Source organism: Psittacula echo (genome assembly GCF_963264785.1).
Source record: "Psittacula echo genome assembly, chromosome: 6".
Lineage (NCBI taxonomy): Eukaryota > Metazoa > Chordata > Aves > Psittaciformes > Psittacidae > Psittacula > Psittacula echo.
In genome coordinates, this window is record NC_137743.1 from 42,908,120 (window position 1) to 42,916,094 (window position 7,975).

Below are 7,975 nucleotides of genomic sequence, written 5' to 3' on the forward strand. Positions count from 1 at the left end.
GGGTCCTACCTCAGAGGTCTCTAATAAAGAAAGGAAGGTCAGTCGCTCACAAAGTAAAATACTGAAGCAGTTTTCTCCTGCTAGGCTGTGCTAATCTCTTTCACAAATGTCACTTTTGAACTGACCGGTGCTCCAGGTGTCTTCGGTGCTGTCCATCATGTGTGGGTTTGTGTCATTTCAAGGGGATGCTAGGCAAGTTTTAGAAGAGAAGCACTCTTACAAATCTCAAATAATTACAAGTGGCCCAAGAAACTACAGATGGGCTGGAGGCCACCAAGTCCCCGGAAGGACTACATGTGTTTGCTCTGGTTTTATGTCTTGAAGACATGATGCATCTCTGGCACAGTGCAGAGGCAGGATGCTGGATGAGAAGGACTTCGGGACTGACTTTATCCACTCTTCTTGTCCTTGCGTTAAGCTCCTGCCAAGCCCTCTGACCACAAGAATGGGCAGAAAATGGTGTTTTACCTTATCTATATCACTTCGGGATACATCAGAAAGATTCAAAATAAGGATGCTTACGTGTGCCAGAGGTGTCATGGGGTGGGCACTGGGGTTACACCAGGGGCCATATGCAGGATGGAGATTTTGGGAGGGAAAAATTGGTGAGGGAGACCTTGCAGCTGCTAGGAGAAGGTGACTGATGTCCAGTCAGAGCAGGGCTGGATTTTATCACAATAAGTTTGTATTTCAGATACTGCAGAGGGAAATCGATAGGAATCGAACTTATGAATTAAAGCTGTGGGTGAGTCAGCTCTGAACAGACCTCAGCCTGCTTCGTTTTAGCACCAGGAAAGATGCAGGGTGAGCAGGCTTTGGCTGGATGAAGGGCTGGCAAAGCCTGAATCACCTACAGCTAGGTCACCACAAGGGCTCATGGTGTCCCTTGTTGCACGGGTTTATGAATTAAGTGAGACCAGTAATATACTTATTGGTATAAAATATAAATATTGGTATAAATAAACATAAATATTGGTATAAAAGAAACAAAATTTGCTTTATAGAACCAATTAGAACTCTGTTAACATTTGGTGGATAACCGATTTGGAATGCCAAATGGAAGGCCAGTCTGGTTGTGGTTCTGGGAGACCTGATCTAGTTCAAGATGTCCCTGCTCATTGCAGGGGGTTGGACTAGCTAACCTTTGAAGGTCCCTTCCAACCCAACCTATTTTATGATTCTATGAATTGGTACTACAGGTTTTAGAAGGATTAACCCAAAATGTGCAATCACTCACCGGTAAGGTGAGGGATCTCAACCTCAAGGAGTTACCTTTGGTGGAATACCGACCCAAGGGGAGAGTCCCTGACTACAGTCCTGCTGCTCCAAGGAGGACCAATTCAACCAACCTGCCGGTAGGGTTTCATTTTTATCCTTGATCAAACCTCAACTGTGGTCAAATATGGTCAAATTAACCCTCACTGGCTGGGCTTCTTTACTTGTTGCACAACAGCAGCCACTATACAAATGTGGCAGGAGTCAGCCTGCACAGGGACAGTCACCATAACCAGTGCCGGCATGGCACAGCTGTGGCCCGAGGGCCTCTATTGCTGCTATGGCTGCTGCTGCCGCAGCCCTCCATCCCACCTAAACCACCAATGGTTTCATCAAAGTGCAGAATGAAGGGGCAGATGGACAGTCCCAAAACCTCTTGGCTGTGAAATGACACAGAAAGTTCCCCAGGAAGGTAGAGGATCTTCTCCTGAGGGCTTCAGGAGCTGGCTGGACAGAAGCGTGACCACCTTGATGCAGTGCTGGTGGGAGGTCCCTCCTGAGGTTCCTCCCACCAGAGCTGCCATGGGGTACCATAATCAGGAATTATTCTGCAATGCCCAAGTTTCTTCTGGCCTCTGGAAGTGGTAGATCTGGGGGCCAAAGGAAGAAGAGCGTATGCTTTTCAGATCTGGATTTGGCATTCTTGTAAAGCTTTACAGCTAAATAATTGTAAATGTTTAATAAGCTCCAACAATGTGTACCGATTTTGTATGCAACCTCCTTAATTCTTCAGAGAATCATCAATCAGATAATTTTGCCTCTCTTTAAAATCAGTAGAAGAGAATGAATTATTCATTTTAAGCCAGCTGCAATCAGCCTCAGAGATCCCCATCTGGAAGAGCTCAAAACAATCGCAGTATTGAGTCAGGAAAGAGAGAGCTTTGTAAGAACAACCCTGGGAATCAAATCCCTGAAGATGCTTTTAGCATCTTTTCCTAAGAACTCCAGTTGGCCCATCAGCCCTGCTATCATTGGTAAAATTGCTCTGATGGCAACAGGGGCATCTATGAGACTTGGCAGCAGCAGAGGATGCTGCTCCAGCATCCCACTGTGCCACACAACAGGCTTGGTCAGTGCAGCAATGCTCAAGCTGCAAAATAATCCAGAAAGTTTCTTGCAAAGTTTTTCCCACTTTGCTCGTGTTTTCATGTGGGACCAGACATGGTGAAACACATTACAGCACCTTAAAACAGGGTTACATCATCTTTATGAGACTCAGGAGCTGCTTTCTGGTCTGAAAATTGTGTTGCCTAATGAATCTCAGTATAACAATCACTCTTTCTGTACTTGCTATTTTTTTTTACACTGTGTAAACTAGAATAAATCACACACGAGTGCTTCAGAAATACATCGGAAAAAAGGAAATAGTGGTTCATTTTTTCTCAGGCAATACTGAGATGTTTAATTTCATTGTTTCAGATAATTTTGGTTGTATTATTGCAACCAAACCCTGAATATTTTTTTTAGCAGTGCTGTTACTCAGTTTCTGCAAGCAAAATTGAATGCACACTTAAAATGCTCATACCTTCTAAAATGTGAGCATCTGACCCCAAACGAGGGTTTTTAGGAAGCTGGGGTTTCTCATGGGAGAAAAGGGTTGAGAGACAGAATTAGAGTATCTGGAGAGTCCCACCAGTGCTCCGGAGCAGCCCTCCTTGTGAAACACTTCACAGCAGGCTTGTTTATTTGTTTTTCATCGATGTGCACAGGCTTTTTGAAGTTTTGGGGGAGTCTTTTTTGAAACCTGTCATAATTTTTTTTTGCGTCTAGAATACCCAGCAGCTCCTCAGTGTCAGGAAGGCGGTTGAGAGAAATCCTCTGTTTTATCTGCCCTTTAATGGTGTGATGGCTGTCATCTTGGCATAGTGTTACGTAGCCGCAGATGCCTCTAAGTCCAAATCCCACCTAGACGCTTGATGTTGTGCTGTTGCGTCACTGGTCACTCGAGACTGACCCAGGAGATGACAGTCTTGATCAGTATATGCGGGTAAAACCCTTTCCAAATCTTCGTTAGCGAAGACAAGCCATCCTCTTAGGAGAAGGAAAACTCCTATCTTCAAACCGGGGCTGATGGAGCTCCTCTAGCCTTGTAAGGTCTTCCATCTAAGAGAAGGACACTCTTACAAAACCTACGACCTGAGGACTTTGCTGTCACTGTCCCAGCTATCTAGGCCGTGACAGATAAACCTCAGGTGTAAAGGGTGGGGCCAGTTCTGCGCATGCTGTGCCTCACCTGAAAAATCCCTTGCGCAGGCTGGAAGGGTTTACTCACACTTGCAAAGCCCTGTAGGGACAGGCGAGGGTCAAAACGGCAGGTGACAAGGTGCATTGGAAGCTGCAGATCCAACCTTGAGTGTGGGTGGTTCGGTCACTCGAGCTTGATCCAGGAGATGACAGTCCTGTTCGGAACCTTCCTGATTGCCTATGCAGCTTTTCTCCAACCAGATTTGCCTATTCCACTTGCCCTTGGTCATCGTGCTTGTAGTGAGTGTGGGTAATGCCCTTCCCAAATCTTCGTTTGCGAAGCCAAGCTGTCAATCAATCAAGTAGCTGCGCTCTTCCGGGTGCTGCGGTTGTCTCCAGCAGCCACTAGGTGCCAGTGCCGCTTTACACGAGAACAAGCAGATGCTGAACAGAGCACAGCCTAGAAAAAATTTTGTGGAATTCGGGCAGCTCGCCAGCTGTTAAATATAGCATCACTCATCGCAGTTGCTCTTCTCTCTCTCGGGCTGCTCTCCCTCAATGTATGGCCATTTGTGCCTTGTGTACGTGCTCAGGAGGCAAGCAAAACTCCACCGTTCCTTTTTTTCATCGTGGGACATAAACCGGGATGAATTTGAGAAGCTTGTTTGTGTCCTCAGGCTGAGCCACCTTGCAGAGCTCTGTTGCAAAACTCTTTCCTCCTGCACAACGTCCCAAATTTGCCAACGGTATTTGGAGCTGCAGAAGAGATGCTAAATTAGGCTCTGACCTGAGGCACTGGAGGGAAAGGGGAGAATCCTTCTGCTGTCTCTGGGATTTGATGCAGGCTTTTAGGATCTGTCTGATCCTATAGTTGTCTGGTGCTGTTTGAATACCTCCCACAGAGGATGTTTGTCTGCAACCTATCTAGAGGTACACCAGCAGCTATTTACTTTTAACATCTTCACAGCTGGGACTGCATATTCACAAGGTGAGTCTGGGGACCAAGGAATGTCACTCTACCAGTACTTCTGTTAATCAGCCCCAAATCTGGATGTGCGCAGTCCCCATCTCCTGCAGGTAGCTGGAGCCAGGCCAGGCCAGGTCTCTGGGCATGGAGAAGAGTTCAACGTGGTAGATCATCCCCATAGAGAGAGCAGCCTACATCAAGCACCCCCTGAAGGAGAGGGGCTAGTGGGTAGGGACTGTCTAAGCCACCCACTGTCACTTAACAAAAGGCAGCTGAGAACTGCAATTTTAGCTGAGACCAAGGTTTTGGGCTGACACAATAATTTCCAGCTTTTGAAAGAAAGGAGCATCCCATGAGAGCGCAGCTAGTGAACAACAGTGTTTTGTGGTACCTGACTGGAATGTCACCCTTCAAAGGATTGTGGTTTTTTTTTTTTTACCTCCCAAAAAGGGAAGTCCAGGTAGGTATGTGATGGGGAGATGAGATTGTCTATGGGAGATTTAGCTGAGCTAGTGGGAAAAGGGAGCCATGCAAGCTCAAAGACAAAGCACCTCCCCTTGAAAGTCACTGGAGACCTTCTACCATGGACTTCTAGAGGGAGTTTCAGTGGGACATGGGAGATGATTTCCAGGTGGGATGTTTCAGGGTCTATCCAGCTCCAAAGGTGGAGTTGTTGTGTAATTTTCAGGCATATTTTATACTCTCTTTGCACCTCAGATGTGAGGCTTTGTGCTGTAGAGTCCTCTGGGAAAAGGTTGGCTGGAAGAAGGGAGAAGGAAGATGTAGGTTCTGTACCTCCTGTCCTACACGCAGCCAAATATGTGGCCATCTGCTAATTTTTATAGGCTCTTGATTTTCTGGTCCCTTATGGCTCAAACATGTCATAGACTTATTCATGGAGGATGAATGTGGTTTTTGGCTGTATCTTGCTATCCACTGGGAACCCACTTCTTTACAAATGAGAAATTACATTTTTTAAGGTGGGTTGTGGGTTTGCGATTTCTTGAAATATAATTATTGATCTCCAAAATAGCTGCTGCTGAGCAAAAGGGAACAAGTTCTTTGTGAGGGGAAACATTTAAGCACAAAATGAAATTCTGCCATTGCCCTAATTTCAAAGAAAATGAAAGCAGGACATCAGGAAGACCTAATGAAGTAAAATAACAAAACTGTCAGAGCTGGTGTTCTTGCTAAAGCCCAGAATACAGCTGACCTCTTTCTAAGTCTATAAGAACAATGTCAAGCTATTTTGGTGAAATCTCTTTTGGCCTGGTAGGGAGGACTTTGATTTAATGCTGTGTTCTATCAGTAGCAAGGTATGAGGTCTTTTCCCCATCTCTTGGGCTCAGGATTTCTCTGGAAAGTTTTAAAACAAGAACCCTTTGTACTGGGTGTGGAAGCAGGAATTGCTGTTGCTTATTCATTTAGCTATGATGGTCTTCAACTACAGGTCCTCATCTTCTTAAAATGACCAGGGCTGTAGCCGCTCTTACCTATCGGAGACCTGGCAACAGGACCTTTCCAAGGTGGGACCAGTCCCTCATAGCCGTAAATCATGTATCGCCCCATCTACCCCATTATTTTTGCAAATTGCTGTCACACTATCAATATTGCCCTCAAGATGTCTCCATTGGGATCAGGTAAAGAGCAAAGGTATTACCACTTAAATACATTTATAACAAAAGTGATTCCTGCAGCATCAACAGATAAATAAATGTTGACCAAACAGGTGGTGGGAAAAAACCTAACCCCTTTATTTTTACTTAAAACTGTGGAAATCTAACACTGCTGATTTTCTGCTGTGTATGTATGCCAAGTGTCACCAAAGTGCATGTTGAAAACACAAAGCATTGCTGAGCAGCTTGTGACCTTGCCTGCTAGACCTCAAATCGATCCCTAGAGAGCAAAGTATGCTTTTATTTACCATGCATTGGATGACCCTTTCAGGTGAAACTTGGGTTATAAAAGAATTGAGGCATGTATGTTTGTTTAAAAAGTTTTAATGATATTTCAAAGTCCAGTTAATGTCCTTGGATTACTCTAGAATTACAGACTTGCTTCACAGAACTTAATCAAGGTTATAATTTCCTTGTAACGGATGATTGAGATGCCATTTCCACTTCATTCTTTTTAAACATACATGATCATTGTCCAGTAAATGGATAGAGTGATTTTTCACTACACTTCATAGTGTTAAAACTCTATACAAATGTTGTACTATGCGTACAAAAATAAGTGCTTCATGCACACACTTTTTAATACTGCTTTTTGGCCTTTTCTTTGACATCTTTCTGAACTTACATGAATAGCTGAAAAAGCAGACTAAAGTTATCGAACATGGAAAGTGAGAAACACTTTCTGCCAACGGTAGTCTTTTAGAGAAAGAGAGAAAGACATATGGATATGTTAACTCATTGGCAGTCAAACACTGCTTAAAAGACATAGAAGAGAAAATAAAGCCCTACTCATAACACTCTCAGTTATTTTGCCCTGAAAAAGACAGGTTTGTCTTTTTCTGTGATGGCAAGCATACTGAACAGCAACCACAGAGGGCTTGTAATACCTTTAGGATCACCTTATTGAGCTACTTTATAAATAGAAAGGGTCTAAAAGGACTGAAAAGTATACAGCTTATGTGTTTTTGTTCCATTCCGAGTGAAATCAAGTCAGCCAAAGCATGAGAATACAAAAAACATAGCTCTTGGTAGTCAACACCTTTTCATGGACCATTGTGCTTTGTACAGCTTTGGGGATGCATGGGAAAAGCTCCGCTTGAAATGACTTGTGCAGTGTTATGTTACACATTTTAGAGTGGATGAAAAATGTGGGGCCAGATCTGTTGGAATCGATGGGCATCATCAACCTCGTTGTAAATTCTCCCTCTAAAAGTGTTATTCTTTTTCCTAAACTGAGCAGATTAAAGTTTTCTTAGTATAGGATATATTAGATAGAATTAACCTGTCCGCAGTATTTTTCTAACACTGGGTTTCCCCTATATCTTTAGAGCATTATTACTCCTGCCTCAATCTGATGACGAGAATGAACAGATAATGCCTTCCTGCTGTAACCTAAAGGGTGCTTACTGGTGCTCTCCAAAACAAGGGGTACCTTTGCTTGACATGAACCCTCTTCCACAAAATTAAGTTTTGCAAAAATTGCAGCAGCCAGCAGCCTTGCTTTAATGTGTAAAGCAGCACTTATAGCCAGGCAGGCCTTCTTCCATCCTGTCAAAAATGTTCTCTGTGTATAATTTAATTCTTGTAGAGGTGCCTTTTATTACTGCTCTGTGGCCTCTTGTGCTCTAATTAAGTAGAGAATTGGCCCCAGTGATTAGTATTTTTCTGGTCCTCAACCTTAATAGTCCTAGAAGTTTTCCTGTGTTTCACTGAAAGTGCCATTTGATAGGAGGTGGGAAAAATACACTGTTATTTGCTGTTTTGTGACTTGTGGGTATGGCTGGGAAGTAGCAAAGTAAGAGGGAAAGCTCTGCTGAACGCTTGTCTTCTGATTTAAAAATCTAATTAAAATTCAAGAGCATGCAGACTAGCC